The sequence below is a fragment of the Orcinus orca genome, chromosome 2 (assembly GCF_937001465.1).
Source record: "Orcinus orca chromosome 2, mOrcOrc1.1, whole genome shotgun sequence".
In the NCBI taxonomy this organism is placed as follows: domain Eukaryota; kingdom Metazoa; phylum Chordata; class Mammalia; order Artiodactyla; family Delphinidae; genus Orcinus; species Orcinus orca.
In genome coordinates this window covers 164402965-164418425 of record NC_064560.1, presented here as the reverse complement: position 1 = coordinate 164418425, position 15461 = coordinate 164402965, and the positions used below count along the sequence as shown (strand labels likewise).

General features: G+C 41.8%; 1 protein-coding gene across 5 annotated transcripts in view; it reads left to right on the top strand.

The window, feature by feature from the left end:
- The first annotated feature begins 2575 nt into the window (after positions 1-2575).
- ESR2 (estrogen receptor 2) overlaps positions 2576-15461 on the top strand; it is an 84178-nt gene continuing 71292 nt past the window's right edge. For 2 of the 5 annotated variants that reach the window (XM_033422991.2, XM_033422866.2), the window contains exons 1-2: positions 2577-7853; positions 8064-8316. The gene's annotated coding sequence lies outside the window, so the exon portion shown is untranslated. The other 3 variants (XM_049706391.1, XM_049706390.1, XM_033422926.2) reach the window with 3 other exon arrangements.

The following is a 15461-nucleotide window of genomic DNA, read 5'->3' as shown; positions in this document are numbered from 1 at the left end:
CAGTGGCACTTGCCAGCACCTCTGACCCCAGAGAGGGCTCCAGCAGTTCCCTGCCTGTTTAGCAGAAGCTCTAGGGTTAGTAAATGAATTTCCTTCCAGTATCATCTAGGTACCCTTTAAATTGCTGTTTTTTTGCTGTGTCACAGGGTTGGCAAGCTTGCACTTAGGCCCCTCAGCAGTATCCCTCCTTACTGCAGGTTTCCATGTGAAAGGGGTGTTCCCATGGAGAAGGTGTCTCCATCTTTTCTACAGGTTACTGTGAGGTTCTTCTATGTGCAACAGATGTGCAACCAGCCCTCAGGTCTTCTTCAGGAGGAATTACTCTGTATGTAGGTGTAGATTTTGCATGTCCCTGGGAGGAGATGAGCTCAGGGTCTTCCTAGCTGATATCTCAGACCTCTGCTGGGGATCTGTATTTTCAACAAGTGACCCAGGTAACTCTTATGATCCAGGAATGTGGGGAAACACTCCTCTAAATTAGTCTTACAATTTGGTCATCTGTCAGTAGGTCTTTCTCTGACTTACTTTACAGCTGGGTTTGCCTGAAGAGATGTATTCAGAGTTCTAGGACTAACTCCAGGCAGGGCATATAATTTCTCTACTACCCCTCCACCCTCCAATCCCAAACATCTCATATTAGAAAACTGGCTCCTTGCCCTTTCCTAGGCCAAGTCTTCCTTATATCTGTGAAGCCCTTTGTTCCAAGGACTGCTGTGTTGTTTTATTTTTTTTTTCTTAAATTTTTTAAAAAAATATTTATTTATTTAGGTGTTAGTTGGGTCTCAGTTGTGGCATGCGGGATCTTTGTTGAAGCATGCGGGATCTTTTAGTTGTGGCACACGGGCTTCTTAGTTGCAGCATGCGAACTCTTAGTTGCTGCATGTATGTGGGATCTAGTTCCCCGACCAGGGATCGAACCCAGGCCCTCTGCATTGGGAGCTCGGAGTCTTACCCACTGGACCACCAGGGAAGTCCCTGTGTTTCTTAAAGTTATCATTTATTGAGAATTTACCAGGTGTCAGGCATGTTACAATTCATCCTTTCTTTTCATCCTTACAACAAACCTCTGAAGTAGATTCTTATATTCTTCCCATTTTACAGAGGAAGATCAAAGAGGCCAGAAAAGTGTTCAAGGGCAAACAACTGGTAAGTGATCGGGCTGAAAACCCAACCCAGGACCCACTGACCCCCAAGCCTGGGCTCCATCCTGCTGTGGGCTCTTGTGGCCTGCCTGCACTGGTGCCTTTGTGCTTACTGTCCTATCTGTGGAAGCCCTGTGCTCTGACTGCAGATTCCAGAGTCAAGAGTGGAATAATGAGGGATTCTGAGGGAACAGTGCAAAGCTGGGCCTGGGCACCTGTAGAATTCGGAGGAGCCCCCAGGGGAGATCAGCGCTCTCTCTGTGTCTGAAATTCAGCCAGCTCGGGTAGTGAGCTCTGGGGTGGGGTTGGGGGGTTAATGTAAATCTCTCTCTAAGAGGAACTCAGACACACAGGACAGTGACTTCTTGTCCTCCGAATGCTTGCAAAACTCCCAGTCTCCACCACTTATTTGTCCCTTATCATTTTTAACAGGTCTTGTAGGTCATTTCTTAGGCATCTGTCTTCTCTTTTTACCTAAAGTGTAAAGCCTCAGGGAGATCAACAGTTCAGAGAGAATGGGCATTAGACTGAAACAGATCTGGTTTGACCCCTCTGCCCATACTTTACTAGCTATGCGATATTGGGCAAGTTACTTAAACTTTCTGAGCCTTAGTCTTCTCATTTGTTAAATGGAAACTTAAATTGTACGTACCTTGTGAGACTGTTTTGAGGTTTAAATGAATTAGTGCAGATAGAGGGTTTACAAGCAATTGTTGAATGAATGGCAGTCATAGACTCTTCCATCTCCTCCATCCTCCTCTTCATCATCTGTGAGTAGACACCTTCACGTGCTTTTGTGTTTCAGGTGAGCACTTAAAGCATTATTGTTTTTTAGCGTTAATGGGGCATTTTCACAAAGATGTAAATGCATAACATCAAGAAGCATTCTCAGAAAAAGAGTGTTTTATGAAAGAATAAATGTAATGTCGAGTGTCAGAATAATTTTAAGGTGAAAAAACACTAAAGAAGCTGTCAATAATGTTCTCCCTTGAATGGTATTTTAGACTGACATAGGGTGGGAAGGGTAGAGGGAAGGGATGGGGTCAGGCTGACATAAGCCTAGGGATACCAGCAGTAGCATTATGAAGGACATTCAGAGACCCCAGTGCTTGGAATGCAGGAAACGAATCTGTCGAGGGGAGGCATGTAAGGATCTACATGACGTGTCAGATGACCTGGGTTCCTGTAATTGTAAGCCTGGAGAATTCACTTAAGTTTCTTTATCTGCAAAATGGGGATAAAATCATTGTCACAGAGTTGGTGTGAAAATGAAGCATTACATGGCCACGTAAGTGATCTGTTAACTGTAAAAGTCAATGTTCACCTAGGGTGGCAGTTCTTAGTAAGCTGTGGCTGGTGGGTGGGAGCAAGCTGAGGAAGCCTGTGGCCTGGACATGGGCAGGACCTGTCGAGGGGAGGCATGTAAGGATCTACATGACGTGTCAGATGACCTGGGTTCCTGTAATTGTAAGCCTGGAGAATTCACTTAAGTTTCTTTATCTGCAAAATGGGGATAAAATCATTGTCACAGAGTTGGTGTGAAAATGAAGCATTACATGGCCACGTAAGTGATCTGTTAACTGTAAAAGTCAATGTTCACCTAGGGTGGCAGTTCTTAGTAAGCTGTGGCTGGTGGGTGGGAGCAAGCTGAGGAAGCCTGTGGCCTGGACATGGGCAGGACCATGAAGGAGAGATTAGTGAGCAAAACTGCCTGGATGGATAGGAAAAAAATGTAGATCTGTAAAAAGAAGGGGAAAATGCAGGAGTACTAGTACGTTAGAAAACATTGGCAATACCTCAGAGGCTATATGAACTATCTGGAGAAGTTTATTTCCTGGCTGTAATTCCCAGCAAAGGAGGGGATTGAATACTGCAGAAGACCATTTATTTCTCCAGCTAGGCTCATCAGCTCAAGCAGTAACATATGTGAAAGAAGCGCCTTCTCTCTGTACACAAAAGACAGGGTCTATATTTTTTATAAAAGCCACTAATGCACTTTGTTATACAGCAGAAACTAACACATCACTGTAAAGCAATTATATTCCAATAACGATGTTAATAAAAAAGCCACTAATGCAATGTGCGTCCCTGGAATGTTAGTTGATGTGGGTCTAAAGGACAATGTGAGACATTTCTAGTAACTTTCCACGATATGAACAAGGAACTTGAAAATGTCAAATACATTTACAAGTAAAAAAAAAATTAGTTTTTTTGGATTCTAAACTCTTTGGAATCAGACAGTCTTATTAGAATCTGTGGTCCCTTAAGCCATGTATGTCTATCCCCTATCTCCTTTTTGACCTTATTTCTGGGAATATTACACTGTCTGACCTGTTATTAATATTATATTATTCTGTGCCAGAAGAGGTAAGGAAGCTGCATTTCTAGAATAGCATTTGAGTCATCTGTGAAATTGCATATTACAATTTCCCACCATTTCTAACAGTTCTTTAACATTTTCTTTCTCAACTGGGTATTCAAATTCACGTCAGTGACCTCTAGGGGCTAGTTGCTTTTCTAGCTCAAGAGAGAATTTCTTAAATCAGAGTTGGGGCTGAGGACAGGAACGTATATTCTTCACACCGTTCGGTTTCAGTGGGTAGAAAATTAGAAACTCGAGGTATGTGAGAGATCTGTGTGGAATTTAAGTACCTTCAAGGAGCAGTAGAAGGACAAAAAGTTATTTTACCTGTATGTTTGCAAATGTCAAAGACCAAGACTGAAAAAAATAAGGATGACTTATAAGGAGTTGGCTGCACTTGCTGGCTGCCCAGGTGGTTCATTTCAACTGAGGGTCAGAATAACCTTGTCCTGTGGTCTGTGTGCCCCGGTATCAGGTTAGGTCTACCTTGCTGCTTATGTCCTTGGTCACCTTACTAGAGGCTCCAGTCAAACACATGTCAGTAAAGAATAAAGTTATGTAAATATGCACACAGGTGGTCAGACCTAGACAAGAACTTGGCAAAAATTCATTCAGCAATAACCAGGCTCTACAGGACAAATATGCCTCAGTTTACATAACAAATAAGAAAAACATCACAGGATAACAGCAGAGAAAGCAAAGGATTAGCAGGTAGACAGATAACACTGGGTTGGAACTTTCACTCTGCCACATGCACATGGGTGATATCACCAAAAAAGGCATCTCTCTGTGCCTCATTTTCCCAATCTATAAAGCAGAGATGGCCACAGGGTTGTTATGAGGATTAAATGAATAAAATGAACCCATCTGTGCAGGCCTGCCTATTGTGGTACTGGGGCCAGAAAGATTGCATAAATATTAGGTTCATTTTTATTTCTATAAAAGACATGATCCTGAAGAGCTCTACCCAAATTCAACTTTCAAATATCAAATTCTATTTTACGAACCCTGATTCATGAGCAGCTGAGATAACCTCTAATACATTGCATTAGTAATACCACCTTCCCAATTCATCAACATCAAATAAATGTGCTATTGCAGGTGCAATGAATCTTTCCCTTCTCTTTTATTATTCCATAACCTTAGGGTTTTATCTCCCAGATCTCTTAAAACAGCAATTTATACCCACATAATATGAAGAAGGATCCTGATCTTGTTATTCTTTGGAGCAGGTAGGAGCATCCCAGGACCTAAATCCTCCCACTTGGCCTCAGCCTGAGAAGAGGAAGAGTGATAGTCCCAAGCCATCCTATACCATGACACTCTTCTAGTCATTGTAAGACTCCACCTATACACTTTTGCACATCAGCTTTTGCTTTCTTGTCTTCAACAGGATTTTATTTATTTAGCCTCTTGCTAGTTTCTTTGCTACAGAAAATCCTTCCCCTTTCCCTCTGATCTTTCCAAGTTGAAGCCTTCAGCAGGTACTTGTTGAATGCCTGAGTTGTATTAGGTGGGTGCTATGGGCACCATGCTACCATGGGGGTACTAGAGACACAAGACGTGCACGGTGCAATCACAGTGCAGGCGGTGTTGACAGGCAGGCTGACCACTGTGGGGGGAGGCAGTGTACATGTTCTGCTGGGCTGTCATGGTCTTGACTTTACTTAGGCTCTTGGCTTCTCAAGACAGAAAAGGGGTGGGATGAAAAGATGAGGAAGGTACACCCCAATGGAGATGCTTTCCTTTCTCCTACAGCAAAACGTGCCTTTCTTACTCTGACTTCCTTTGATTTCCCAGGTGACATTTAGCTCATCTTGCAAGCTCATCTCATGAGTGTAATTATAAATGCTAGTAAATTAATATTACCCATCATATATAACATAACTGAATTTTAACAATCCAATGCTGTAACTCCAAAGGACGACTGAATGGTGAGGACTTCAGTCCTTGTTGTAGGATATTTGGGGGAGAGGAAAGCCTTTCAATGTCATACCATGTGGGTGCTTCCTTAGGCAGGTCATGAGTGAGGTGGAAGTGAGGCTGGGACCCTGCTGAACAGAGGCACATCCTCAACACTAGATTTCAGGTGCTTTTTGGCCTAGCTAATGGTACTTAACTGTTTCAGGAATCCCTTCTTAGTTTTCGTCTTGGTTTGGGGGAGTTGGAGTAGTCACCCTCTCCACTCTCTGCGTTCAACCTGGCAAAGGTTCCATCCCTAAGGTGCCATTATCTTTCTCGATCCACAGGGTGAGTCAGAAGGAAATGTACTCACTCCCATTCATTCTCTTTGCTTAATATTTCCTGCAATGGGGTTTCCTTGTGTAACAAACAGCTTCTGTGGGTGTTTGAGGGTCTTTAAAAAGAGAACATGCTGTTCCTGTGAGTGGAATGACTTCTGAAGGAAGCACTACAGCAAACAGGGAGCTCTAGTTCCAGGGTTGAGCAGAAGCTTTTCTCACAGGTGGCAGGAGGCTTTAAGGTGGGGCTTGTCTGCAGGAGATATAATGTCCTGACATTCAAGCCATCTTCATTTCCAATTGATTGCAGCTGTGGTATGGAAGAAAACAGTCTTGGGCTCTGGCCTAGGTTCAAGTTCTTCTCAGTCACTGACTGGCCATTTTCTCAATCATAAAATGGGGTTAATTAGTAGCAGAATTGACTCAGAGGCTTGTTGTGTATAAACTGAGATAATATGTAGAAAGTGGAGCATGGCTAAATGCCCAATAAGTGGTAGCTGTTTATGAAAGCATTGTTGCTACTGGGTTCTTTCCTCACTATGCATGGCTTCAGGTAACTGATATAAGCTCTGTGAGCCTCAGTTTCCTCATCTGAGAAGTGGGGTCAATGAGGATTAAATGAGATGCTGTGCAAGCACTTAGCACACTCTCTGGCATGATGCAGATACTTAATAGATGTCAGTTTTCTTAACCCTCACATCATCTTTGTCTGCTTGTTGGCTCATGACTGAAATTCCTTCATAATAATTTCCATTGCAGAGGTATCTTGTTGACAAGTACTACCAAATGGAACTGATTTTTAAAAACCATCCTTTAAAATTTTCTCCTTAAGGTGGAAAGAAGGAAAAAGAATACGGGTATTTGGGCACCTGGAGAAAAACCCAGGAAAGGGAACAGGGGAGCAGAGATTGGCAAAGATAAGCATCTTGTCTTCTACCATCCTCCACAGGGATCTTGTCAGCTCTACACCCTCCCGTCCAAAGTTCTCAGCCTCAAGAATCAGGAAACTCTGCCCCACAACTTGTAAGAATCCAGGAGTCCAAGCTTTAATGAACCTTGGAGGTGGGGAGGGTACAAATTTTTGATAACCATTGTTTATAAGGTAGGTGGCTCTCCACATTTGGAGACTGTCTCCGCTACCTGTGGACCTGTGGACTTCACTCTTACAAACCCAGAGCACACTAGCATCCCTCTAGGCTATTTTGGTTAAACCCCAACACTTAACGCTGTAAAAGTTTCCCTCCCCTTTGGTCTTCCTGCATCAGAGATCTGGAGTCACAACCGCATCAAGAACCGTAGTTTGATGATTAATTAGGCACAAATGTGGCACTAGGGTCTCACAATGCCCTGTGGGACATCTGCTACGTTCTTTTCGATTTTTGCCATCAAGATGCAAGTTGCTTCTTAGTGACTATCAAATAGTCTTATTAGTCCTCACTCTGGGCACCACTGCCGGGTGGGGTGGGTGAGGAGAGCTTAGGTACCGTGCAGACCTGGGGAACAGAAGCTGCCACCAGGGGGAGCTCGCCTGCGGAGAGAGTTTGACGGAGGCGGAGCCAGGGAAGAGGGGCGTCTCCGCAGAGAAGCACGGAACCACCTACCCTCCCTCGTCCTTCACCCACGCGCTTCCTTGCAGTAGGTGAGTTTGAGGAGGTTCCTGGGATCTTTGCTCTAGGGCGAAAGGCCTTCCCCGCCAGCCCTTGAAAGATGAGAACCCACACCTTCCACCTCCCGACCATGCCGCGTGGCTTTGCCTCTCCCGGGGCTCGAGGCTGCCCTTGCCGCTGGGAATCGATTGGGCAAATAGTTTCACCTCTAGATGCTTAGTCAGACTTCTGTATTTAATGACGCCAAAGCATCCAGCTCCTCTCAGACTCACGTGGCTCAGGGTCTGGGGAGCCGACCCTCAAAGCGTGGCCCCCAACCCGGCAGCATCATTTTCAGCATCACCCCGGACCTGGTTAGGAATGCACATTCTCAGGCCTCGCCCCAGACCTCCCAAATCCAAGACCGGGGGAGGGGCGCCGTCTGTGCTTTGCTGCTCCTGCGGGTGACTGGGAGGCGCTCGACGGTGACAGCCCCTACCCTGGGGCTTCCTACGTCGCTCAGGTGAGTATGGATCGCGAGGCGGGTAGTCCGGCTCCTCCAGAGATCTCCCGGCCACTGGCTAGGTGGTCACGTGGGCTCTGGGCTTCTTTCCCCCCTCCCCCTCCCGCCCCTCGCGTCTTTAAAAGGAAGGAGAGGCTCCTCGTTAGTGATCTTTGCAGTGTCTCCGGCTACTGGACCTTCTGACACCCACTCCCTCGCCCCTGCTGCTAGGCCGCCGGGAGAGCGGAGGCTGCGACAGACGCCTCTGGAAACTTGCAGGGCAGAGAAGAGGCGGCGGGAGCCGGACCAGAGCGGGACCGTCCAGGGCTGCGACTGGCATCCGGTGCTGCGTTTGGGATCTGGGCTGCGCGAGGTGCGCTCACTCTCCGCAGCTGGTGCCGCAGCCGGGTGCGGGGAACAGAACTAGTCCGGGAAAAGCACGTGCCGCGTTTCAGTGATTGCTAGGCGGGTGTGTACAAGTAGGGTAAGTGCCCCTTAGGTCAAGGTGCGATTTGTCTGATTTAATGTTTGAAATCCAGCGATGGGAAAATAGTAATATTGAGAACAATAAAAGCCACCCCCCAACCCCCCCCGCCAAATCCACCAGTCTGGAAAACTACTGGAAACAGAAATTTGATGTTTTGACTAAATATTTTCACTCAAGACGCTGGCAAGTTAACTAATTGGTTTGTGCCTGTAAGCTCCGGGTTGACTGTGCTAATATACATGTTTTTTAAAAGGCAAAACTCCTGTATTTTCTACGGATTTCCCAACCGTGGATGAAACGGTGACGGTCGGAAAGTTGACCAGGGCACTTCATGCTTGAGTTTTGTGGGCCTGGGAAGATGTACATGTATCAGGCAGGTGACTAGTATTTTTAAATGTATTAACTGGCAAACCTTAATCATATCAGAAAGCGGAGTTACTTCTTTCCTGGGCGGATTGAGTAAGATTGAGATCATCTGGGCTTGTTTTATTTGCTGACGAGGAACCCCAGCCGCTGTTCTCTTAACCTGTTGTTTTCCCGTTCCTGCCTAATTAATACTGGATATAGAATTAAGTCGAGGGAATCTGTGTGTGTGTATATATATATATATATATATATTTGTGTGTGTGTGTGTGTGTGTGAAAAGCAAAACTTTGGATTCGGGTGAATTTCTATTTAGGAAAATAAGATTGACTCAATTTTACTAGCTTTTTAAAAAGCAACTTTGTGCTTTGGTGTGGTACACAACACTTTTGAGGAAGGATTTTGTTTAGTTAGATTTCTAGTATTTACATGGGCATTCCATTAGGAATTTTTATTTTTGTTCTAAGTTTCTAAACTCACAGTGGCTGTTTTTCTTTGTGTGTGGAGAAGGATGTTTGTTATTTAAAAAGTGAACATGTGGAAAGAAAGATTTGTGCTGTGAGTATTGTAAAAAGTAAATGTACTGTGACTATGAAAAGAACGTTGCACTTATTCTTTGGCTCTTTTTTTTTCTGCAGAAAATCTGTTTTTGCATACATTCTAGAAGAGGGGGAAATGTTAGGATCTGTTTATCAGCAGGTGTTAAAGCATAAACCTTAGGATTCCATTTTATGTTCAAGCATTTTTTTTCAGTTGAATTACTGAAACATTATTTCAGAAGTCACCAGTCTCCTGTAACATTTAAGTCCTATAAGTCTCTGAAGTCAATTAAAAACACATTTAGGACATCTTTCGTAGTGGTTCTGAGGGATGTGAATGAATCTAATCATCATTTACATTTCTCAGTTTATTTATAATATGGAATAGGTAAGATTTAGTAGTAAATTCAACCCTTAAAAATATAATTAGCATTTAATAGATATTGATATGTCCATTTAAAAAAATATTACATGTAGTTTTCTATATATGTGATCCAACAGGTAATGATTCAAAATACATCTTGTAATAATGTTAATTCATGTTTTGAATCATTTTATAATATCTATAAATAATAAAATAATATAGAATGCTGAAGGCTGAACTTGAACCATTTACTGGTAAGTTTTTTGATAATTATGTCTAGAGCCCTTGAGAAATGTATACTTGAATTTAGGCTTCATCATTCAGTGCCTAGCACACTGTTTTAGACATAATAACATTTTTGAAAAGTCAAGCTTATTGCAGTGTAATTTACATAGGGTAAAATCTAGCCTCTTTAGGTGTATCGCTCTGTGAATTCTGACAGTTGCACACAGCGGTATACTCAGTCACCTCCATGATCAAGACATGGAACAGTTCCATCACCCCCAGAAGTCCCCTTTGTAGTCAGCCCTCTCCACTCAACCCCAACCCCTGGAAATCACTGTCTGTTTGTTGATTATATAGTTTTGCTCTTCAGTATATTCTTACTTAGAAATAATTGTCTTCCTTCCCTTTTCTCAAAAGAAAACCTCAGTTCCCTTCCTTTTTTGGGATGAGCCAGGTTCTGGTATTTTTGTTTTAATCCTATACACTTTGGGGTAAATTGAAGAAAAGACAAAACTATTTTGTATATGGGAAACCAGAGGCCTGGAATACGTGTTAGATTCATATTGGGCTAATAGGTTTAATTTTTAGCAAATTTGGGTCCCATTGTGGTATAAGCCTTTGGTTACAGTTTGCATCATTAGTTATCCCAAACTGAAATACAAGGGCATTAAAAAAAATATTTGTTATTTATGTAATATTAGTAGAATATGTGGTTCCTTTATAATCTTTGCATTTAAGAGATACTTTTATTATATGTGAGATTAAGAAAGCTACCTGAGGGCTTCCCAGATGGCGCAGTGGTTGGGAGTTCACCTGCCGATGCAGGGGACGCGGGCTCATGCCCCAGTCCGGGAGGATCCCACGTGCTGCGGGGCGGCTGGGCCCGTGAGCCATGGCCGCTGAGCCTGCGCATCCGGAGCCTGTACTCCGCAACGGGAGGGGCCCACAGCAGTGAGAGGCCCGCGTACCGGGAAAAAAAAAAAAGAAAAAAAAGAAAGCTACTTGAAATTACATATTATCAAATAGTGAGAAGCCTAGGAACGATTAAAAATGACAACTTGTAGACATTTAAAATGAAATACAGAGTGATTGTGGCTACTTAAGTTAAAATACTCTCTTTAATAGGAGCTAAAGTCTGTGCCCAATTTATTTGTAGATGTCAGTTTTTTCATTCCTGTGCCCATGTTTTGAAATCTAGGTTTTCCTGTAGGACATAGATGTAAACTCTTTTATAAACCAGTATTTTTTTTACTGTTTAATACATTATTCAATTCAGTAAACACTTAGGTGCCTGTTATTGCTAGGCACTCCTAATGTGTCAGACTGATGTCGTTTGCCGTTTTCCTTTGTGCTATGAAAAACAAGAGCCTGTCTTTTAAATACATACACAACGTACCTTTCAGAGAACTGCAGTGGCAGTAACTAGGATATGCAGAGTGGCAAGTTTATGAGGCACCAGCAAACTGGATAGTTGGCATTTCCAACAGGAATGGTTACAGCCCTTGATAATAATTAAGGGCTTTACGAAGGGAATCTTTGTGCAGGTGTACTTGAGAGAGGAGAGAAGAATGAAGGTCACCTGGAAAGACAAATTACTGGACTCCTATATATTTCCTCAAAGCAGGACTGCAAAGTTTTGTTAGTGAATGTTTTGTGTTCACTGTCAAACTCCAGACTGGCAGGCAAGTTGAATGTATTCCGTTTAACTTCTGCATCGGTCATGTCCTTTTGAATCTCTTCACCCACAACTCTCCCTCACCCTCTCCCTCACCCTGCCCCAAATGAATATTTGAATATGCTTCTGTTTCCTAAAAGTGGAGTATTGTCACTGACTTGGTATTAGGAAGGAGCAGAGACCTGCTGATGAAAGAGAAGATTGATGGGCTTTCCCTCCACACTGCTGCCTTAGAGTGTGATAACCCTGGGGCTGAGGCTTTATCCTCTTCCCATATTGAAGCCCTCAAAATTCAATTTCCTAACCAGCTCAGTTGGCTATTAGGGGAGTTAGTTTTCTCATTTTGGAAACTACGTGTACATGTTCTTAAGAGTTGTATGTGAGTCAGTTATTACCGATCAGTTCCATGATGATTTTGGAGTGTTTTTTCTTTATTTCTAATTAATATTAAACTGATTGAGACTCTTAATATTTTTCTTAATATTTAAGGCTAGTGATTGGCAAATAGCCACTTACACACATCAAGGACGCTTGACACCTAAGACATATTTTTTATCTTTTCCATGAAATTCCTTCTATTGTCTGCTTTGTGAATGTGAATTTATGGCTTCTGAGGGGCACACAGGTGTGGGGTGTTCAAACTGAATGCTTGGGGAAGTGTGATGGGCAGGCTTGAGAATACAGCATAGGAGAATGTGGCATTTTGTGTTCCACACAGGCTACTAGCAGCTCAGCTTTTTGGACAGTGGTGGTGGATTGTCAAGAAGAAGTTAAGAGAGTAAAATTAGGAGGCAGAAATCTTCAGGGTGGCCATAAAGGTGTCTTAACCTAAATTGTCTGGAAATCCTGCCTAACACTCTAAGCATATTCAGTGGCGTGCCGATAGACTGACTTCACCCTCTTGCATATGTAATGATACCTTTGCAGAATGCTTTCATGTACATCATTTCACTTCATCCTTAAACACTGTGAGAAAGGGGAACCCATATTAGGTCCCCGTTTCTCCTGAAGGAGATATAGGAACTCAGGGAGTTTACCTGAGTAAACTAAGATCACCTGGCCTTCAGGCAGAGTTGGGCCTGGGACCTGGAGTCCTACTCTGTCCACTGGGCAAGAATATACATAAAAACAGGCCTGGTGGTGACTGCCTTCTGATTTTTTTAAACTAGATTTGATTGGCACTTTGATAAAATCAGTCTACTCTTTCTAGAATGTCTTTCTGCCATTTCTAGGGCATGCCTTTTTCTTCTTCAAGGAAACACTGTCAATATTTGGAATTTTAAAAACTTTTTTTTTTTTTTTTTTTTTTTTTAGTTTAAGAGCCGTAACGTATTTCCCAGCCAGTACATTAGAACACTACATATAATCCCATGTGTACAAAAAGCTTTCCCACTGGACATAGATGTGACCCAAGAGGGCCCCACACAGGTGTGTGTGCTGGGGGAGTGTGAGAGAGACATCTTTGGGCAGAAGACAAGGGCTGTTCATCATGAAGGATACAGGCCAACTATTTTAGGCTGTGATGAGTAATTAAAGAAAATTGGCACACAAAGAAATGATTAATTCTTAGAATCAGGATGTCCGGGTACATGTTCTTTTGTTGGCCAGGTGAAATTCCATGCCTTCCAGGCCCAACAATTAAATTGTTTAGAGACTCTTTTTCCCTGTTATACCAGAGATTGTGGTCATAGAGGCAATGCTTGGGTGTTCAAACGAATGTGTGGGAAAATCTGTAGTACAGTGCTGGAGAAATATATTCTTCTTGGAATTCTTTCCTTCGATCAGTTTATATCACTGTTTTAGAGCAGAACTACTTAAATGACCACAGGTTGTTTATTCACTTTTCTAGACCTCCAGTGGAGCAGACTTTCCTTTTGTTACTTATTCTCTTGTCTCCCAGGTCTACTGCAGTGATTTAAGTTCATTACTCCTTGTTGTGTCTTTGCTTAAGAAGGAAAAACCCTTTGCATTGGCTACCAAGTTATTAGTTACCCAAGACTGCACTGACAAATAGTTGTCATGTGAATCTGGATAATTTAAAAGATACCCAACCAAAAAACAGTATATCCTCTTAATCACTGTCCAGCAACCAGTTCTCTCACATTAATTATCATGGTACTGGGGATGTGTGGAAATTCTAGAGAAGTTGGTATATATGTGTGAAATGCATATTTTCTAAGCAAAGTCACTGTGGTACCTGATTTATTGCCTGGATGAATCCTGGCATTTGCCATTTGGCAGTATATGTCTGACAGGTCATTTCAGCATTTCTAGGCCGAGAATGAACATTTCAGTTGTAGGTGAAAATGAGTGATGGGATTGATTCTCTGCTCCTGAGAGAGAGATGATCTTCATTTTAAATGGTGTTTTCCCTGTCAAGCTAGATAATGGGGAGTGCTATTTCAAGTTCATGAATTTCCATGCTACTATTCATTACTTTGTGTCCGTAGAAGCTTTACGTTTTTAAGAGGCCTAATGAAAGGAAAAGATAGTGGTGGTTTTCTGATAGTTTGGTGTATTGGCTTTTCTACTGATACTTAAGCCGAAACGCCAAATACATTTCTTTTGGGCAATGTAAAACTGAGACAACATGAAATTCAGTAAAACCTTGATTGGTCAAAATGTTCAGAGAATGATTTTTTGTTTAAACAATTCAATTGATTTTTAAAAATTGATTATTAAGTTGAAGTCTCTTGTTCAAATTCTTATTCTAAAATCCACTGCTTTCCTGCTTCTTAATTTCTTGAATATAATTTAATCTTCATTTGATGATTGAGAGTGTATCCTTATGTAAGTTTACCTTGAGCAGTGCTCTGTATAAGAACGTTGGGATACTCACCATGGTGATTACACTAACATTTGGATATGCTTTTTATTTATTAAATTGGGTAAGACATCTTGTTTTCTTTTTTATAAGTTCAAAAAAAATACTATAAACTATACTTCAATTAAAAAAATATAAAATTTATTACCTCCAGGTTACATTATGCATAAATACAATTTGTTATGCATGTTACCTTAAGTATTTTGTTCTCAGTTGTTACATACTGTTTAAGTTGTGCTGTTAAAGTACTTTAAATGTCTTTTGATTAAATATTTGGCTGCATAAGATATGCTCAGATCATTTAGCAAAAATAATGCACTAAAATCCAATCACCAAGGTACAATATTGAAAACATAAGCACAGTGAACAGGTGTATGTGTAGGTGGATTGAAATAGGAGAGGTGTTTTCAAGACAGATTGAGGGACAAAAGCCTCCTAATAATTCTGCCAGTTCTCGAGCTGACATCTAAAGATTACTCATGACCTAATTACCAACTCCTGTATTCAACCACTTGCTCTAACTTTGATCATTTCCATGGTTCTGTAAATGTTTTCAAGCGTCTGTATTTAAAACCCTTCCTTGATAGACAAAATGTGGTATATACATACAATGGAATATTATTTAGCCTTGAAAAGGAAAGAAATTCTGATACATGCAACAACATGGATAAGCCTTGAGGACATTATGCTAGATGAAATAAACCAGTCACAAAAGAACAAATACTGTATGATTCTACTTATATGAGGTACTCAATAGTCAAGTCTGTAGAGACAGAAGTAGAATGGTGGTTGCCAGGAGCTGGGGGAGGGAGGAATGGGGGAGCTGTTTTTAACAGGTGTAGAATCTTAGTTTTGCAAGATGTTTTTAACAGGTGTAGAATCTTAGTTTTGCAAGATGAAAAGAGTTCTGGAGATTGGTTGCACTACAGTGAAAATGTATTTAGCACTACTGAACTGTACATGGTTAATATGGTAAACTTTATTATGTGTATTTTACTACAACTTTTTAAAAAAGTTTGGAAATTGCTAGCTAGCATTATATGCTTTATCCTGCATATTTTCTATTAGGAATCAGGGATTGTATATATTGATTGGGAATAAGTAGTTGAAATATGGAATCCTGTCCTCATGATTAATAAATGCATATATATT